This window comes from Salminus brasiliensis, chromosome 1 (assembly GCF_030463535.1).
Source record: "Salminus brasiliensis chromosome 1, fSalBra1.hap2, whole genome shotgun sequence".
Classification (NCBI taxonomy): Eukaryota; Metazoa; Chordata; class Actinopteri; order Characiformes; family Bryconidae; genus Salminus; species Salminus brasiliensis.
This window is the reverse complement of record NC_132878.1, coordinates 51,100,135-51,119,602: the sequence shown is the minus strand read 5'-3', so window position 1 is coordinate 51,119,602 and position 19,468 is coordinate 51,100,135. Positions and strand designations below refer to the sequence as shown.

General features: G+C 46.7%; 18 non-coding genes across 18 annotated transcripts; all 18 read right to left on the bottom strand.

The window, feature by feature from the left end:
* Positions 1 to 12: 12 nt before the first annotated feature.
* Positions 13 to 84, bottom strand: trnad-guc (transfer RNA aspartic acid (anticodon GUC)). Its single transcript has one exon. It is a non-coding gene; the product is annotated as a tRNA-Asp (tRNA).
* Positions 85 to 1,830: 1,746 nt separating this feature from the next.
* On the bottom strand, positions 1,831 to 1,902 carry trnad-guc (transfer RNA aspartic acid (anticodon GUC)). The gene has a single exon. It is a non-coding gene; the product is annotated as a tRNA-Asp (tRNA).
* Positions 1,903 to 2,459: 557 nt separating this feature from the next.
* On the bottom strand, positions 2,460 to 2,574 carry LOC140538323 (U5 spliceosomal RNA). Its single transcript, XR_011977738.1, has one exon. It is a non-coding gene; the product is annotated as a U5 spliceosomal RNA (small nuclear RNA).
* Positions 2,575 to 4,888: 2,314 nt separating this feature from the next.
* trnad-guc (transfer RNA aspartic acid (anticodon GUC)) lies at positions 4,889 to 4,960 on the bottom strand. The gene has a single exon. It is a non-coding gene; the product is annotated as a tRNA-Asp (tRNA).
* A 557-nt stretch (positions 4,961 to 5,517) lies between these two features.
* LOC140538347 (U5 spliceosomal RNA) lies at positions 5,518 to 5,632 on the bottom strand. Its single transcript, XR_011977742.1, has one exon. It is a non-coding gene; the product is annotated as a U5 spliceosomal RNA (small nuclear RNA).
* A 497-nt stretch (positions 5,633 to 6,129) lies between these two features.
* On the bottom strand, positions 6,130 to 6,201 carry trnad-guc (transfer RNA aspartic acid (anticodon GUC)). Its single transcript has one exon. It is a non-coding gene; the product is annotated as a tRNA-Asp (tRNA).
* Positions 6,202 to 7,948: 1,747 nt separating this feature from the next.
* Positions 7,949 to 8,020, bottom strand: trnad-guc (transfer RNA aspartic acid (anticodon GUC)). The gene has a single exon. It is a non-coding gene; the product is annotated as a tRNA-Asp (tRNA).
* Positions 8,021 to 8,577: 557 nt separating this feature from the next.
* LOC140538365 (U5 spliceosomal RNA) lies at positions 8,578 to 8,692 on the bottom strand. Its single transcript, XR_011977746.1, has one exon. It is a non-coding gene; the product is annotated as a U5 spliceosomal RNA (small nuclear RNA).
* Positions 8,693 to 9,189: 497 nt separating this feature from the next.
* Positions 9,190 to 9,261, bottom strand: trnad-guc (transfer RNA aspartic acid (anticodon GUC)). Its single transcript has one exon. It is a non-coding gene; the product is annotated as a tRNA-Asp (tRNA).
* Positions 9,262 to 11,007: 1,746 nt separating this feature from the next.
* trnad-guc (transfer RNA aspartic acid (anticodon GUC)) lies at positions 11,008 to 11,079 on the bottom strand. Its single transcript has one exon. It is a non-coding gene; the product is annotated as a tRNA-Asp (tRNA).
* Positions 11,080 to 11,636: 557 nt separating this feature from the next.
* On the bottom strand, positions 11,637 to 11,751 carry LOC140538311 (U5 spliceosomal RNA). Its single transcript, XR_011977736.1, has one exon. It is a non-coding gene; the product is annotated as a U5 spliceosomal RNA (small nuclear RNA).
* Positions 11,752 to 12,248: 497 nt separating this feature from the next.
* trnad-guc (transfer RNA aspartic acid (anticodon GUC)) lies at positions 12,249 to 12,320 on the bottom strand. Its single transcript has one exon. It is a non-coding gene; the product is annotated as a tRNA-Asp (tRNA).
* A 1,746-nt stretch (positions 12,321 to 14,066) lies between these two features.
* trnad-guc (transfer RNA aspartic acid (anticodon GUC)) lies at positions 14,067 to 14,138 on the bottom strand. The gene has a single exon. It is a non-coding gene; the product is annotated as a tRNA-Asp (tRNA).
* A 557-nt stretch (positions 14,139 to 14,695) lies between these two features.
* Positions 14,696 to 14,810, bottom strand: LOC140538359 (U5 spliceosomal RNA). The gene has a single exon (XR_011977745.1). It is a non-coding gene; the product is annotated as a U5 spliceosomal RNA (small nuclear RNA).
* Positions 14,811 to 15,307: 497 nt separating this feature from the next.
* Positions 15,308 to 15,379, bottom strand: trnad-guc (transfer RNA aspartic acid (anticodon GUC)). The gene has a single exon. It is a non-coding gene; the product is annotated as a tRNA-Asp (tRNA).
* Positions 15,380 to 17,125: 1,746 nt separating this feature from the next.
* Positions 17,126 to 17,197, bottom strand: trnad-guc (transfer RNA aspartic acid (anticodon GUC)). Its single transcript has one exon. It is a non-coding gene; the product is annotated as a tRNA-Asp (tRNA).
* Positions 17,198 to 17,754: 557 nt separating this feature from the next.
* On the bottom strand, positions 17,755 to 17,869 carry LOC140538308 (U5 spliceosomal RNA). Its single transcript, XR_011977735.1, has one exon. It is a non-coding gene; the product is annotated as a U5 spliceosomal RNA (small nuclear RNA).
* A 497-nt stretch (positions 17,870 to 18,366) lies between these two features.
* Positions 18,367 to 18,438, bottom strand: trnad-guc (transfer RNA aspartic acid (anticodon GUC)). The gene has a single exon. It is a non-coding gene; the product is annotated as a tRNA-Asp (tRNA).
* Between the last annotated feature and the right edge of the window lie 1,030 nt (positions 18,439 to 19,468).

Sequence of the window (19,468 nt, the reverse complement as noted above, 5' to 3'; positions counted from 1 at the left end):
AAAAACTCTTATCTCCCCGTCGGGGAATCGAACCCCGGTCTTCCGCGTGACAGGCGGAGATACTGTCCACTATACTAACGAGGAAGGCTGTACTGCCTTCGTCTCCACCCCCTCAACTCACCTTCTACCACAACACCCACTCCCTCTCGATATTGATCTGACACTTTATTGATCTGCATTGATCTACATGTTTTTTCTCTACAGCAGCAGGTTGTTAGAATTATCATTCACCTGTGTTTAATTACTGACTAAATTTTACAGGTTTTTTTTTGTATTTCTGTAACATTTACTTTAAAATATGAATAAAAAACTAAATCATTTTCACTCTTTCTAATGAGTGAATTCTGTTACTTTAGGAAGTCATTTAAAAAACATGGGTTTGAGGTGTTGAGCCTTGTCTGAACTGTGCTCTCAGGAGTGATGGAGCTCCATCCACTACATTTGGGATGAGTCGGAGTGGAGGAGTGTTATCTAAAACTAATCCTCCAACATCAGTACCTGACCTCAAGAATACCAGTGTGGTCAAACACAATCAAATCCTCACAGCAACTTTCCAGAATCGAGTGTAAAGTCAAGTCAGATTTATTTGTATAGCGCTGTTGTTGTGACAAAGCAGCTTTACACAATCAGTAATTAGCAAAAGAAAAAAAAGGAAAAATCAACAACATAAAAAAATCTAAGACTACCAGCGAGCAGCCAACGGCGACAGTGGCAAGGAAAGTCTCCCTGCTGGTCGACTGGTAGGTAGAGGGGACCTCAGCGGGCAGTCTTCCAGCAGGTCGGGCTGGGTGACCATTTACTCGGAGGAGGAATGTATTTATAGAGAGCAGAGAATACTGAGCAGTATCAAAGTGCGTCTGACGACTCCGGCAGGTATGACTATAACAGCCTAATTGAAAGGAGAGAGCCAGAAGGTAACACAGACACGGGAGCACCCTGAAATGCTAGCGTGCACCTGCTCCACCGTCCACAAACCTGAGTGATGGCGTGCAAGGAGCGAGACGACAGCGCCAGCATCTTAGCATTCTACAATTCCCTTTGTCCGTAAACCCCTGTACCTACAACCTTTATCTAAAGGAAACATTACTTACCAAAAGCTAAACTAAACAGATGAGTTTTTAGCCTAGATTCACAGATTGAGACTGTGTACCATGTTAAGCCCTTTAGTATAAAAATACACCAATACTTGACACTGGGGTCTCTCTGGACAAACAGAGTGATAAGAACCCCCAGCATGCAGAGGACTTTACGAGTGAGGTGGGTGCTGTGTATGTCATGGAGGGAGGGGAAAGAGGTACTAAACATCTTTTCAGCTGCTGAAGTGTTGAAGGGTCTTGCGGCAGGACGTGCTGCAGGCGCTGTGCCACACAGTGATGCAGCTGGTCAGGATGCTCTGGATGGCGCCTCTGTAGAAAGTGCCCATGATGGGGGATGGGGCCTTTTCCTGAAGTAAAAGCTCAACATGCTATGTGTGGCATGGACACTGCCTATTCCTCAGCAAACACCATCAGAACAGTGAAACATGGGGGTGGGAGCATTATGACAATGCAAAGGAAAAAGTTGCTTCAACCAACTTTTTGTTGAGTTGCAACCTCGAGTCATTATACAAAAAGGTGTAGCACTCTATACCGTAGACAAGCTTCTTTATTTCATTCCAAATATGGCATTTCAGCCCTGCTCCAGAGCCTTCATCAGAACATCAGATCAAATGACTTCAGTACTCCAAAAGCCATTTACCTGAAGCAGCTCCCTGTTGGAACAGTTCCTCTCATGGTCAGCAGGGGTCAGTCAGCTCAGCAGTTATCCCCCTCCACAAAAAAGCCTCTGTGTCTCCCCGTCGGGGAATCGAACCCCGGTCTTCCGCGTGACAGGCGGAGATACTGTCCACTATACTAACGAGGAGGACGACCCTTAACCCTTCTCCACCCCGTCTACTCACCTTCCACCACAACACGCACGTGCAAACGACAGAGACAGATCTCCGTGCACCAGCACTCTCGACAGATCCCCACAACTTCACACCGATCATCAGTCTGATAGAGAGAGATCAGACCCCTGATCTGATCCTAAACCTGATCCACACACATATCTAATGTTGTGAAATCCTCTCAGTAGCTGATCACACACACACACACACGTATCTACTCTCTCAGCACTGCAGCTCTCCTTTCACACACAAGTAAGTCTCCCTCATTTCAGCAGCAGCAGCAGCAGCATCAGGGCATCAACACTGACTCTCCCAGTGCTCCTTATAGGTGGATCTGAGCTGTAATACCCGGATGAAGGAGATTCCTCCAGCATGGCTCACACTGCCTGTGATCTCGCTACTGCTCACCGACTAAACACAGCAGCACTGCCTACAGCACTGACCACGACCTTCAGAGAAACCGCAGAAGCTCCCAGCTCCTCCTGTTCTCCCCGTCTGATGATCCCACTCTTATTTTAGTACCAGTTCAGGAACCCCGCCTTTCAGCAGGGCATCAAAAAATTAGTTGATACTCATAATGTTCCTCCCCACGGAAATCTTTAGTAAAAGGCGAAAGATTTATACGATCTGAAGAGAAACAAGAGTGTACTGAAGACCACCTCGCTCAATCACCACCCCACCAACACACACACACACCTCCACTGCATGGTGACCAGACCACCAGGACCACCAGCACCAGAGTACCTCAATAAAAACTACACATCAGGTCGAAATGCAGCTCTGTGCTCCTCTGTTCTCTCATTTGATCACTAAACTACGATAAACTACTTCGTTAAATAGGAAAGTGGAGGAGTTGGAGACCTGCAGTGCATCATGGGTAACACAGCTCCGTCCTTCCATTGGCTGATTCTGACCCTTACACCTTCTCCAGCCCGGCTTCTCACCTCCTACCACAACACGCACGTGCAAAAGCCAGATCCGCACAACTTCACACCGATCATCAGTCTGATAGAGAGAGAGATCAGACCCCTGATCTGATCCTAAACCTGATCCACACACATATCTAATGTTGTGAAATCCTCTCAGTAGCTGATCACACACACACGGTTTCATAGCTCTACATGTAAAGCTTAAAAACTCTTATCTCCCCGTCGGGGAATCGAACCCCGGTCTTCCGCGTGACAGGCGGAGATACTGTCCACTACACTAACGAGGAAGGCTGTACTGACCTCGTCTCCACCCCCTCAACTCACCTTCTACCACAACACCCACTCCCTCTCGATATTGATCTGACACTTTATTGATCTGCATTGATCTACATGTTTTTTCTCTACAGCAGCAGGTTGTTAGAATTATCATTCACCTGTGTTTAATTACTGACTAAATTTTACAGGTTTTTTTTGTATTTCTGTAACATTTACTTTAAAATATGAATAAAAAACTAAATCATTTTCACTCTTTCTAATGAGTGAATTCTGTTACTTTAGGAAGTCATTTAAAAAACATGGGTTTGAGGTGTTGAGCCTTGTCTGAACTGTGCTCTCAGGAGTGATGGAGCTCCATCCACTACATTTGGGATGAGTCGGAGTGGAGGAGTGTTATCTAAAACTAATCCTCCAACATCAGTACCTGACCTCAAGAATACCAGTGTGGTCAAACACAATCAAATCCTCACAGCAACTTTCCAGAATCGAGTGTAAAGTCAAGTCAGATTTATTTGTATAGCGCTGTTGTTGTGACAAAGCAGCTTTACACAATCAGTAATTAGCAAAAGAAAAAAAAGGAAAAATCAACAACATAAAAAAATCTAAGACTACCAGCGAGCAGCCAACGGCGACAGTGGCAAGGAAAGTCTCCCTGCTGGTCGACTGGTAGGTAGAGGGGACCTCAGCGGGCAGTCTTCCAGCAGGTCGGGCTGGGTGACCATTTACTCGGAGGAGGAATGTATTTATAGAGAGCAGAGAATACTGAGCAGTATCAAAGTGCGTCTGACGACTCCGGCAGGTATGACTATAACAGCCTAATTGAAAGGAGAGAGCCAGAAGGTAACACAGACACGGGAGCACCCTGAAATGCTAGCGTGCACCTGCTCCACCGTCCACAAACCTGAGTGATGGCGTGCAAGGAGCGAGACGACAGCGCCAGCATCTTAGCATTCTACAATTCCCTTTGTCCGTAAACCCCTGTACCTACAACCTTTATCTAAAGGAAACATTACTTACCAAAAGCTAAACTAAACAGATGAGTTTTTAGCCTAGATTCACAGATTGAGACTGTGTACCATGTTAAGCCCTTTAGTATAAAAATACACCAATACTTGACACTGGGGTCTCTCTGGACAAACAGAGTGATAAGAACCCCCAGCATGCAGAGGACTTTACGAGTGAGGTGGGTGCTGTGTATGTCATGGAGGGAGGGGAAAGAGGTACTAAACATCTTTTCAGCTGCTGAAGTGTTGAAGGGTCTTGCGGCAGGACGTGCTGCAGGCGCTGTGCCACACAGTGATGCAGCTGGTCAGGATGCTCTGGATGGCGCCTCTGTAGAAAGTGCCCATGATGGGGGATGGGGCCTTTTCCTGAAGTAAAAGCTCAACATGCTATGTGTGGCATGGACACTGCCTATTCCTCAGCAAACACCATCAGAACAGTGAAACATGGGGGTGGGAGCATTATGACAATGCAAAGGAAAAAGTTGCTTCAACCAACTTTTTGTTGAGTTGCAACCTCGAGTCATTATACAAAAAGGTGTAGCACTCTATACCGTAGACAAGCTTCTTTATTTCATTCCAAATATGGCATTTCAGCCCTGCTCCAGAGCCTTCATCAGAACATCAGATCAAATGACTTCAGTACTCCAAAAGCCATTTACCTGAAGCAGCTCCCTGTTGGAACAGTTCCTCTCATGGTCAGCAGGGGTCAGTCAGCTCAGCAGTTATCCCCCTCCACAAAAAAGCCTCTGTGTCTCCCCGTCGGGGAATCGAACCCCGGTCTTCCGCGTGACAGGCGGAGATACTGTCCACTATACTAACGAGGAGGACGACCCTTAACCCTTCTCCACCCCGTCTACTCACCTTCCACCACAACACGCACGTGCAAACGACAGAGACAGATCTCCGTGCACCAGCACTCTCGACAGATCCCCACAACTTCACACCGATCATCAGTCTGATAGAGAGAGATCAGACCCCTGATCTGATCCTAAACCTGATCCACACACATATCTAATGTTGTGAAATCCTCTCAGTAGCTGATCACACACACACACACACGTATCTACTCTCTCAGCACTGCAGCTCTCCTTTCACACACAAGTAAGTCTCCCTCATTTCAGCAGCAGCAGCAGCAGCATCAGGGCATCAACACTGACTCTCCCAGTGCTCCTTATAGGTGGATCTGAGCTGTAATACCCGGATGAAGGAGATTCCTCCAGCATGGCTCACACTGCCTGTGATCTCGCTACTGCTCACCGACTAAACACAGCAGCACTGCCTACAGCACTGACCACGACCTTCAGAGAAACCGCAGAAGCTCCCAGCTCCTCCTGTTCTCCCCGTCTGATGATCCCACTCTTATTTTAGTACCAGTTCAGGAACCCCGCCTTTCAGCAGAGCATCAAAAAATTAGTTGATACTCATAATGTTCCTCCCCACGGAAATCTTTAGTAAAAGGCGAAAGATTTATACGATCTGAAGAGAAACAAGAGTGTACTGAAGACCACCTCGCTCAATCACCACCCCACCAACACACACACACACCTCCACTGCATGGTGACCAGACCACCAGGACCACCAGCACCAGAGTACCTCAATAAAAACTACACATCAGGTCGAAATGCAGCTCTGTGCTCCTCTGTTCTCTCATTTGATCACTAAACTACGATAAACTACTTCGTTAAATAGGAAAGTGGAGGAGTTGGAGACCTGCAGTGCATCATGGGTAACACAGCTCCGTCCTTCCATTGGCTGATTCTGACCCTTACACCTTCTCCAGCCCGGCTTCTCACCTCCTACCACAACACGCACGTGCAAAAGCCAGATCCGCACAACTTCACACCGATCATCAGTCTGATAGAGAGAGAGATCAGACCCCTGATCTGATCCTAAACCTGATCCACACACATATCTAATGTTGTGAAATCCTCTCAGTAGCTGATCACACACACACGGTTTCATAGCTCTACATGTAAAGCTTAAAAACTCTTATCTCCCCGTCGGGGAATCGAACCCCGGTCTTCCGCGTGACAGGCGGAGATACTGTCCACTATACTAACGAGGAAGGCTGTACTGCCTTCGTCTCCACCCCCTCAACTCACCTTCTACCACAACACCCACTCCCTCTCGATATTGATCTGACACTTTATTGATCTGCATTGATCTACATGTTTTTTCTCTACAGCAGCAGGTTGTTAGAATTATCATTCACCTGTGTTTAATTACTGACTAAATTTTACAGGTTTTTTTTTTGTATTTCTGTAACATTTACTTTAAAATATGAATAAAAAACTAAATCATTTTCACTCTTTCTAATGAGTGAATTCTGTTACTTTAGGAAGTCATTTAAAAAACATGGGTTTGAGGTGTTGAGCCTTGTCTGAACTGTGCTCTCAGGAGTGATGGAGCTCCATCCACTACATTTGGGATGAGTCGGAGTGGAGGAGTGTTATCTAAAACTAATCCTCCAACATCAGTACCTGACCTCAAGAATACCAGTGTGGTCAAACACAATCAAATCCTCACAGCAACTTTCCAGAATCGAGTGTAAAGTCAAGTCAGATTTATTTGTATAGCGCTGTTGTTGTGACAAAGCAGCTTTACACAATCAGTAATTAGCAAAAGAAAAAAAAGGAAAAATCAACAACATAAAAAAATCTAAGACTACCAGCGAGCAGCCAACGGCGACAGTGGCAAGGAAAGTCTCCCTGCTGGTCGACTGGTAGGTAGAGGGGACCTCAGCGGGCAGTCTTCCAGCAGGTCGGGCTGGGTGACCATTTACTCGGAGGAGGAATGTATTTATAGAGAGCAGAGAATACTGAGCAGTATCAAAGTGCGTCTGACGACTCCGGCAGGTATGACTATAACAGCCTAATTGAAAGGAGAGAGCCAGAAGGTAACACAGACACGGGAGCACCCTGAAATGCTAGCGTGCACCTGCTCCACCGTCCACAAACCTGAGTGATGGCGTGCAAGGAGCGAGACGACAGCGCCAGCATCTTAGCATTCTACAATTCCCTTTGTCCGTAAACCCCTGTACCTACAACCTTTATCTAAAGGAAACATTACTTACCAAAAGCTAAACTAAACAGATGAGTTTTTAGCCTAGATTCACAGATTGAGACTGTGTACCATGTTAAGCCCTTTAGTATAAAAATACACCAATACTTGACACTGGGGTCTCTCTGGACAAACAGAGTGATAAGAACCCCCAGCATGCAGAGGACTTTACGAGTGAGGTGGGTGCTGTGTATGTCATGGAGGGAGGGGAAAGAGGTACTAAACATCTTTTCAGCTGCTGAAGTGTTGAAGGGTCTTGCGGCAGGACGTGCTGCAGGCGCTGTGCCACACAGTGATGCAGCTGGTCAGGATGCTCTGGATGGCGCCTCTGTAGAAAGTGCCCATGATGGGGGATGGGGCCTTTTCCTGAAGTAAAAGCTCAACATGCTATGTGTGGCATGGACACTGCCTATTCCTCAGCAAACACCATCAGAACAGTGAAACATGGGGGTGGGAGCATTATGACAATGCAAAGGAAAAAGTTGCTTCAACCAACTTTTTGTTGAGTTGCAACCTCGAGTCATTATACAAAAAGGTGTAGCACTCTATACCGTAGACAAGCTTCTTTATTTCATTCCAAATATGGCATTTCAGCCCTGCTCCAGAGCCTTCATCAGAACATCAGATCAAATGACTTCAGTACTCCAAAAGCCATTTACCTGAAGCAGCTCCCTGTTGGAACAGTTCCTCTCATGGTCAGCAGGGGTCAGTCAGCTCAGCAGTTATTCCCCTCCCCAAAAAAGCCTCTGTGTCTCCCCGTCGGGGAATCGAACCCCGGTCTTCCGCGTGACAGGCGGAGATACTGTCCACTATACTAACGAGGAGGACGACCCTTAACCCTTCTCCACCCCGTCTACTCACCTTCCACCACAACACGCACGTGCAAACGACAGAGACAGATCTCCGTGCACCAGCACTCTCGACAGATCCCCACAACTTCACACCGATCATCAGTCTGATAGAGAGAGATCAGACCCCTGATCTGATCCTAAACCTGATCCACACACATATCTAATGTTGTGAAATCCTCTCAGTAGCTGATCACACACACACACACACGTATCTACTCTCTCAGCACTGCAGCTCTCCTTTCACACACAAGTAAGTCTCCCTCATTTCAGCAGCAGCAGCAGCAGCATCAGGGCATCAACACTGACTCTCCCAGTGCTCCTTATAGGTGGATCTGAGCTGTAATACCCGGATGAAGGAGATTCCTCCAGCATGGCTCACACTGCCTGTGATCTCGCTACTGCTCACCGACTAAACACAGCAGCACTGCCTACAGCACTGACCACGACCTTCAGAGAAACCGCAGAAGCTCCCAGCTCCTCCTGTTTTCCCCGTCTGATGATCCCACTCTTATTTTAGTACCACTTCAGGAACCCCGCCTTTCAGCAGGGCATCAAAAAATTAGTTGATACTCATAATGTTCCTCCCCACGGAAACCTTTAGTAAAAGGCGAAAGATTTATACGATCTGAAGAGAAACAAGAGTGTACTGAAGACCACCTCGCTCAATCACCACCCCACCAACACACACACACACCTCCACTGCATGGTGACCAGACCACCAGGACCACCAGCACCAGAGTACCTCAATAAAAACTACACATCAGGTCGAAATGCAGCTCTGTGCTCCTCTGTTCTCTCATTTGATCACTAAACTACGATAAACTACTTCGTTAAATAGGAAAGTGGAGGAGTTGGAGACCTGCAGTGCATCATGGGTAACACAGCTCCGTCCTTCCATTGGCTGATTCTGACCCTTACACCTTCTCCAGCCCGGCTTCTCACCTCCTACCACAACACGCACGTGCAAAAGCCAGATCCGCACAACTTCACACCGATCATCAGTCTGATAGAGAGAGAGATCAGACCCCTGATCTGATCCTAAACCTGATCCACACACATATCTAATGTTGTGAAATCCTCTCAGTAGCTGATCACACACACACGGTTTCATAGCTCTACATGTAAAGCTTAAAAACTCTTATCTCCCCGTCGGGGAATCGAACCCCGGTCTTCCGCGTGACAGGCGGAGATACTGTCCACTATACTAACGAGGAAGGCTGTACTGCCCTCGTCTCCACCCCCTCAACTCACCTTCTACCACAACACCCACTCCCTCTCGATATTGATCTGACACTTTATTGATCTGCATTGATCTACATGTTTTTTCTCTACAGCAGCAGGTTGTTAGAATTATCATTCACCTGTGTTTAATTACTGACTAAATTTTACAGGTTTTTTTTTGTATTTCTGTAACATTTACTTTAAAATATGAATAAAAAACTAAATCATTTTCACTCTTTCTAATGAGTGAATTCTGTTACTTTAGGAAGTCATTTAAAAAACATGGGTTTGAGGTGTTGAGCCTTGTCTGAACTGTGCTCTCAGGAGTGATGGAGCTCCATCCACTACATTTGGGATGAGTCGGAGTGGAGGAGTGTTATCTAAAACTAATCCTCCAACATCAGTACCTGACCTCAAGAATACCAGTGTGGTCAAACACAATCAAATCCTCACAGCAACTTTCCAGAATCGAGTGTAAAGTCAAGTCAGATTTATTTGTATAGCGCTGTTGTTGTGACAAAGCAGCTTTACACAATCAGTAATTAGCAAAAGAAAAAAAAGGAAAAATCAACAACATAAAAAAATCTAAGACTACCAGCGAGCAGCCAACGGCGACAGTGGCAAGGAAAGTCTCCCTGCTGGTCGACTGGTAGGTAGAGGGGACCTCAGCGGGCAGTCTTCCAGCAGGTCGGGCTGGGTGACCATTTACTCGGAGGAGGAATGTATTTATAGAGAGCAGAGAATACTGAGCAGTATCAAAGTGCGTCTGACGACTCCGGCAGGTATGACTATAACAGCCTAATTGAAAGGAGAGAGCCAGAAGGTAACACAGACACGGGAGCACCCTGAAATGCTAGCGTGCACCTGCTCCACCGTCCACAAACCTGAGTGATGGCGTGCAAGGAGCGAGACGACAGCGCCAGCATCTTAGCATTCTACAATTCCCTTTGTCCGTAAACCCCTGTACCTACAACCTTTATCTAAAGGAAACATTACTTACCAAAAGCTAAACTAAACAGATGAGTTTTTAGCCTAGATTCACAGATTGAGACTGTGTACCATGTTAAGCCCTTTAGTATAAAAATACACCAATACTTGACACTGGGGTCTCTCTGGACAAACAGAGTGATAAGAACCCCCAGCATGCAGAGGACTTTACGAGTGAGGTGGGTGCTGTGTATGTCATGGAGGGAGGGGAAAGAGGTACTAAACATCTTTTCAGCTGCTGAAGTGTTGAAGGGTCTTGCGGCAGGACGTGCTGCAGGCGCTGTGCCACACAGTGATGCAGCTGGTCAGGATGCTCTGGATGGCACCTCTGTAGAAAGTGCCCATGATGGGGGATGGGGCCTTTTCCTGAAGTAAAAGCTCAACATGCTATGTGTGGCATGGACACTGCCTATTCCTCAGCAAACACCATCAGAACAGTGAAACATGGGGGTGGGAGCATTATGACAATGCAAAGGAAAAAGTTGCTTCAACCAACTTTTTGTTGAGTTGCAACCTCGAGTCATTATACAAAAAGGTGTAGCACTCTATACCGTAGACAAGCTTCTTTATTTCATTCCAAATATGGCATTTCAGCCCTGCTCCAGAGCCTTCATCAGAACATCAGATCAAATGACTTCAGTACTCCAAAAGCCATTTACCTGAAGCAGCTCCCTGTTGGAACAGTTCCTCTCATGGTCAGCAGGGGTCAGTCAGCTCAGCAGTTATCCCCCTCCCCAAAAAAGCCTCTGTGTCTCCCCGTCGGGGAATCGAACCCCGGTCTTCCGCGTGACAGGCGGAGATACTGTCCACTATACTAACGAGGAGGACGACCCTTAACCCTTCTCCACCCCGTCTACTCACCTTCCACCACAACACGCACGTGCAAACGACAGAGACAGATCTCCGTGCACCAGCACTCTCGACAGATCCCCACAACTTCACACCGATCATCAGTCTGATAGAGAGAGATCAGACCCCTGATCTGATCCTAAACCTGATCCACACACATATCTAATGTTGTGAAATCCTCTCAGTAGCTGATCACACACACACACACACGTATCTACTCTCTCAGCACTGCAGCTCTCCTTTCACACACAAGTAAGTCTCCCTCATTTCAGCAGCAGCAGCAGCAGCATCAGGGCATCAACACTGACTCTCCCAGTGCTCCTTATAGGTGGATCTGAGCTGTAATACCCGGATGAAGGAGATTCCTCCAGCATGGCTCACACTGCCTGTGATCTCGCTACTGCTCACCGACTAAACACAGCAGCACTGCCTACAGCACTGACCACGACCTTCAGAGAAACCGCAGAAGCTCCCAGCTCCTCCTGTTCTCCCCGTCTGATGATCCCACTCTTATTTTAGTACCAGTTCAGGAACCCCGCCTTTCAGCAGGGCATCAAAAAATTAGTTGATACTCATAATGTTCCTCCCCACGGAAATCTTTAGTAAAAGGCGAAAGATTTATACGATCTGAAGAGAAACAAGAGTGTACTGAAGACCACCTCGCTCAATCACCACCCCACCAACACACACACACACCTCCACTGCATGGTGACCAGACCACCAGGACCACCAGCACCAGAGTACCTCAATAAAAACTACACATCAGGTCGAAATGCAGCTCTGTGCTCCTCTGTTCTCTCATTTGATCACTAAACTACGATAAACTACTTCGTTAAATAGGAAAGTGGAGGAGTTGGAGACCTGCAGTGCATCATGGGTAACACAGCTCCGTCCTTCCATTGGCTGATTCTGACCCTTACACCTTCTCCAGCCCGGCTTCTCACCTCCTACCACAACACGCACGTGCAAAAGCCAGATCCGCACAACTTCACACCGATCATCAGTCTGATAGAGAGAGAGATCAGACCCCTGATCTGATCCTAAACCTGATCCACACACATATCTAATGTTGTGAAATCCTCTCAGTAGCTGATCACACACACACGGTTTCATAGCTCTACATGTAAAGCTTAAAAACTCTTATCTCCCCGTCGGGGAATCGAACCCCGGTCTTCCGCGTGACAGGCGGAGATACTGTCCACTATACTAACGAGGAAGGCTGTACTGCCCTCGTCTCCACCCCCTCAACTCACCTTCTACCACAACACCCACTCCCTCTCGATATTGATCTGACACTTTATTGATCTGCATTGATCTACATGTTTTTTCTCTACAGCAGCAGGTTGTTAGAATTATCATTCACCTGTGTTTAATTACTGACTAAATTTTACAGGTTTTTTTTTGTATTTCTGTAACATTTACTTTAAAATATGAATAAAAAACTAAATAATTTTCACTCTTTCTAATGAGTGAATTCTGTTACTTTAGGAAGTCATTTAAAAAACATGGGTTTGAGGTGTTGAGCCTTGTCTGAACTGTGCTCTCAGGAGTGATGGAGCTCCATCCACTACATTTGGGATGAGTCGGAGTGGAGGAGTGTTATCTAAAACTAATCCTCCAACATCAGTACCTGACCTCAAGAATACCAGTGTGGTCAAACACAATCAAATCCTCACAGCAACTTTCCAGAATCGAGTGTAAAGTCAAGTCAGATTTATTTGTATAGCGCTGTTGTTGTGACAAAGCAGCTTTACACAATCAGTAATTAGCAAAAGAAAAAAAAGGAAAAATCAACAACATAAAAAAATCTAAGACTACCAGCGAGCAGCCAACGGCGACAGTGGCAAGGAAAGTCTCCCTGCTGGTCGACTGGTAGGTAGAGGGGACCTCAGCGGGCAGTCTTCCAGCAGGTCGGGCTGGGTGACCATTTACTCGGAGGAGGAATGTATTTATAGAGAGCAGAGAATACTGAGCAGTATCAAAGTGCGTCTGACGACTCCGGCAGGTATGACTATAACAGCCTAATTGAAAGGAGAGAGCCAGAAGGTAACACAGACACGGGAGCACCCTGAAATGCTAGCGTGCACCTGCTCCACCGTCCACAAACCTGAGTGATGGCGTGCAAGGAGCGAGACGACAGCGCCAGCATCTTAGCATTCTACAATTCCCTTTGTCCGTAAACCCCTGTACCTACAACCTTTATCTAAAGGAAACATTACTTACCAAAAGCTAAACTAAACAGATGAGTTTTTAGCCTAGATTCACAGATTGAGACTGTGTACCATGTTAAGCCCTTTAGTATAAAAATACACCAATACTTGACACTGGGGTCTCTCTGGACAAACAGAGTGATAAGAACCCCCAGCATGCAGAGGACTTTACGAGTGAGGTGGGTGCTGTGTATGTCATGGAGGGAGGGGAAAGAGGTACTAAACATCTTTTCAGCTGCTGAAGTGTTGAAGGGTCTTGCGGCAGGACGTGCTGCAGGCGCTGTGCCACACAGTGATGCAGCTGGTCAGGATGCTCTGGATGGCGCCTCTGTAGAAAGTGCCCATGATGGGGGATGGGGCCTTTTCCTGAAGTAAAAGCTCAACATGCTATGTGTGGCATGGACACTGCCTATTCCTCAGCAAACACCATCAGAACAGTGAAACATGGGGGTGGGAGCATTATGACAATGCAAAGGAAAAAGTTGCTTCAACCAACTTTTTGTTGAGTTGCAACCTCGAGTCATTATACAAAAAGGTGTAGCACTCTATACCGTAGACAAGCTTCTTTATTTCATTCCAAATATGGCATTTCAGCCCTGCTCCAGAGCCTTCATCAGAACATCAGATCAAATGACTTCAGTACTCCAAAAGCCATTTACCTGAAGCAGCTCCCTGTTGGAACAGTTCCTCTCATGGTCAGCAGGGGTCAGTCAGCTCAGCAGTTATCCCCCTCCCCAAAAAAGCCTCTGTGTCTCCCCGTCGGGGAATCGAACCCCGGTCTTCCGCGTGACAGGCGGAGATACTGTCCACTATACTAACGAGGAGGACGACCCTTAACCCTTCTCCACCCCGTCTACTCACCTTCCACCACAACACGCACGTGCAAACGACAGAGACAGATCTCCGTGCACCAGCACTCTCGACAGATCCCCACAACTTCACACCGATCATCAGTCTGATAGAGAGAGATCAGACCCCTGATCTGATCCTAAACCTGATCCACACACATATCTAATGTTGTGAAATCCTCTCAGTAGCTGATCACACACACACACACACGTATCTACTCTCTCAGCACTGCAGCTCTCCTTTCACACACAAGTAAGTCTCCCTCATTTCAGCAGCAGCAGCAGCAGCATCAGGGCATCAACACTGACTCTCCCAGTGCTCCTTATAGGTGGATCTGAGCTGTAATACCCGGATGAAGGAGATTCCTCCAGCATGGCTCACACTGCCTGTGATCTCGCTACTGCTCACCGACTAAACACAGCAGCACTGCCTACAGCACTGACCACGACCTTCAGAGAAACCGCAGAAGCTCCCAGCTCCTCCTGTTTTCCCCGTCTGATGATCCCACTCTTATTTTAGTACCACTTCAGGAACCCCGCCTTTCAGCAGGGCATCAAAAAATTAGTTGATACTCATAATGTTCCTCCCCACGGAAACCTTTAGTAAAAGGCGAAAGATTTATACGATCTGAAGAGAAACAAGAGTGTACTGAAGACCACCTCGCTCAATCACCACCCCACCAACACACACACACACCTCCACTGCATGGTGACCAGACCACCAGGACCACCAGCACCAGAGTACCTCAATAAAAACTACACATCAGGTCGAAATGCAGCTCTGTGCTCCTCTGTTCTCTCATTTGATCACTAAACTACGATAAACTACTTCGTTAAATAGGAAAGTGGAGGAGTTGGAGACCTGCAGTGCATCATGGGTAACACAGCTCCGTCCTTCCATTGGCTGATTCTGACCCTTACACCTTCTCCAGCCCGGCTTCTCACCTCCTACCACAACACGCACGTGCAAAAGCCAGATCCGCACAACTTCACACCGATCATCAGTCTGATAGAGAGAGAGATCAGACCCCTGATCTGATCCTAAACCTGATCCACACACATATCTAATGTTGTGAAATCCTCTCAGTAGCTGATCACACACACACGGTTTCATAGCTCTACATGTAAAGCTTAAAAACTCTTATCTCCCCGTCGGGGAATCGAACCCCGGTCTTCCGCGTGACAGGCGGAGATACTGTCCACTATACTAACGAGGAAGGCTGTACTGCCCTCGTCTCCACCCCCTCAACTCACCTTCTACCACAACACCCACTCCCTCTCGATATTGATCTGACACTTTATTGATCTGCATTGATCTACATGTTTTTTCTCTACAGCAGCAGGTTGTTAGAATTATCATTCACCTGTGTTTAATTACTGACTAAATTTTACAGGTTTTTTTTTGTATTTCTGTAACATTTACTTTAAAATATGAATAAAAAACTAAATCATTTTCACTCTTTCTAATGAGTGAATTCTGTTACTTTAGGAAGTCATTTAAAAAACATGGGTTTGAGGTGTTGAGCCTTGTCTGAACTGTGCTCTCAGGAGTGATGGAGCTCCATCCACTACATTTGGGATGAGTCGGAGTGGAGGAGTGTTATCTAAAACTAATCCTCCAACATCAGTACCTGACCTCAAGAATACCAGTGTGGTCAAACACAATCAAATCCTCACAGCAACTTTCCAGAATCGAGTGTAAAGTCAAGTCAGATTTATTTGTATAGCGCTGTTGTTGTGACAAAGCAGCTTTACACAATCAGTAATTAGCAAAAGAAAAAAAAGGAAAAATCAACAACATAAAAAAATCTAAGACTACCAGCGAGCAGCCAACGGCGACAGTGGCAAGGAAAGTCTCCCTGCTGGTCGACTGGTAGGTAGAGGGGACCTCAGCGGGCAGTCTTCCAGCAGGTCGGGCTGGGTGACCATTTACTCGGAGGAGGAATGTATTTATAGAGAGCAGAGAATACTGAGCAGTATCAAAGTGCGTCTGACGACTCCGGCAGGTATGACTATAACAGCCTAATTGAAAGGAGAGAGCCAGAAGGTAACACAGACACGGGAGCACCCTGAAATGCTAGCGTGCACCTGCTCCACCGTCCACAAACCTGAGTGATGGCGTGCAAGGAGCGAGACGACAGCGCCAGCATCTTAGCATTCTACAATTCCCTTTGTCCGTAAACCCCTGTACCTACAACCTTTATCTAAAGGAAACATTACTTACCAAAAGCTAAACTAAACAGATGAGTTTTTAGCCTAGATTCACAGATTGAGACTGTGTACCATGTTAAGCCCTTTAGTATAAAAATACACCAATACTTGACACTGGGGTCTCTCTGGACAAACAGAGTGATAAGAACCCCCAGCATGCAGAGGACTTTACGAGTGAGGTGGGTGCTGTGTATGTCATGGAGGGAGGGGAAAGAGGTACTAAACATCTTTTCAGCTGCTGAAGTGTTGAAGGGTCTTGCGGCAGGACGTGCTGCAGGCGCTGTGCCACACAGTGATGCAGCTGGTCAGGATGCTCTGGATGGCGCCTCTGTAGAAAGTGCCCATGATGGGGGATGGGGCCTTTTCCTGAAGTAAAAGCTCAACATGCTATGTGTGGCATGGACACTGCCTATTCCTCAGCAAACACCATCAGAACAGTGAAACATGGGGGTGGGAGCATTATGACAATGCAAAGGAAAAAGTTGCTTCAACCAACTTTTTGTTGAGTTGCAACCTCGAGTCATTATACAAAAAGGTGTAGCACTCTATACCGTAGACAAGCTTCTTTATTTCATTCCAAATATGGCATTTCAGCCCTGCTCCAGAGCCTTCATCAGAACATCAGATCAAATGACTTCAGTACTCCAAAAGCCATTTACCTGAAGCAGCTCCCTGTTGGAACAGTTCCTCTCATGGTCAGCAGGGGTCAGTCAGCTCAGCAGTTATCCCCCTCCCCAAAAAAGCCTCTGTGTCTCCCCGTCGGGGAATCGAACCCCGGTCTTCCGCGTGACAGGCGGAGATACTGTCCACTATACTAACGAGGAGGACGACCCTTAACCCTTCTCCACCCCGTCTACTCACCTTCCACCACAACACGCACGTGCAAACGACAGAGACAGATCTCCGTGCACCAGCACTCTCGACAGATCCCCACAACTTCACACCGATCATCAGTCTGATAGAGAGAGAGATCAGACCCCTGATCTGATCCTAAACCTGATCCACACACATATCTAATGTTGTGAAATCCTCTCAGTAGCTGATCACACACACACACACGTATCTACTCTCTCAGCACTGCAGCTCTCCTTTCACACACAAGTAAGTCTCCCTCATTTCAGCAGCAGCAGCAGCAGCATCAGGGCATCAACACTGACTCTCCCAGTGCTCCTTATAGGTGGATCTGAGCTGTAATACCCGGATGAAGGAGATTCCTCCAGCATGGCTCACACTGCCTGTGATCTCGCTACTGCTCACCGACTAAACACAGCAGCACTGCCTACAGCACTGACCACGACCTTCAGAGAAACCGCAGAAGCTCCCAGCTCCTCCTGTTCTCCCCGTCTGATGATCCCACTCTTATTTTAGTACCAGTTCAGGAACCCCGCCTTTCAGCAGGGCATCAAAAAATTAGTTGATACTCATAATGTTCCTCCCCACGGAAATCTTTAGTAAAAGGCGAAAGATTTATACGATCTGAAGAGAAACAAGAGTGTACTGAAGACCACCTCGCTCAATCACCACCCCACCAACACACACACACACCTCCACTGCATGGTGACCAGACCACCAGGACCACCAGCACCAGAGTACCTCAATAAAAACTACACATCAGGTCGAAATGCAGCTCTGTGCTCCTCTGTTCTCTCATTTGATCACTAAACTACGATAAACTACTTCGTTAAATAGGAAAGTGGAGGAGTTGGAGACCTGCAGTGCATCATGGGTAACACAGCTCCGTCCTTCCATTGGCTGATTCTGACCCTTACACCTTCTCCAGCCCGGCTTCTCACCTCCTACCACAACACGCACGTGCAAAAGCCAGATCCGCACAACTTCACACCGATCATCAGTCTGATAGAGAGAGAGATCAGACCCCTGATCTGATCCTAAACCTGATCCACACACATATCTAATGTTGTGAAATCCTCTCAGTAGCTGATCACACACACACGGTTTCATAGCTCTACATGTAAAGCTTAAAAACTCTTATCTCCCCGTCGGGGAATCGAACCCCGGTCTTCCGCGTGACAGGCGGAGATACTGTCCACTATACTAACGAGGAAGGCTGTACAGCCCTCGTCTCCACCCCCTCAACTCACCTTCTACCACAACACCCACTCCCTCTCGATATTGATCTGACACTTTATTGATCTGCATTGATCTACATGTTTTTTCTCTACAGCAGCAGGTTGTTAGAATTATCATTCACCTGTGTTTAATTACTGACTAAATTTTACAGGTTTTTTTTTGTATTTCTGTAACATTTACTTTAAAATATGAATAAAAAACTAAATCATTTTCACTCTTTCTAATGAGTGAATTCTGTTACTTTAGGAAGTCATTTAAAAAACATGGGTTTGAGGTGTTGAGCCTTGTCTGAACTGTGCTCTCAGGAGTGATGGAGCTCCATCCACTACATTTGGGATGAGTCGGAGTGGAGGAGTGTTATCTAAAACTAATCCTCCAACATCAGTACCTGACCTCAAGAATACCAGTGTGGTCAAACACAATCAAATCCTCACAGCAACTTTCCAGAATCGAGTGTAAAGTCAAGTCAGATTTATTTGTATAGCGCTGTTGTTGTGACAAAGCAGCTTTACACAATCAGTAATTAGCAAAAGAAAAAAAAGGAAAAATCAACAACATAAAAAAATCTAAGACTACCAGCGAGCAGCCAACGGCGACAGTGGCAAGGAAAGTCTCCCTGCTGGTCGACTGGTAGGTAGAGGGGACCTCAGCGGGCAGTCTTCCAGCAGGTCGGGCTGGGTGACCATTTACTCGGAGGAGGAATGTATTTATAGAGAGCAGAGAATACTGAGCAGTATCAAAGTGCGTCTGACGACTCCGGCAGGTATGACTATAACAGCCTAATTGAAAGGAGAGAGCCAGAAGGTAACACAGACACGGGAGCACCCTGAAATGCTAGCGTGCACCTGCTCCACCGTCCACAAACCTGAGTGATGGCGTGCAAGGAGCGAGACGACAGCGCCAGCATCTTAGCATTCTACAATTCCCTTTGTCCGTAAACCCCTGTACCTACAACCTTTATCTAAAGGAAACATTACTTACCAAAAGCTAAACTAAACAGATGA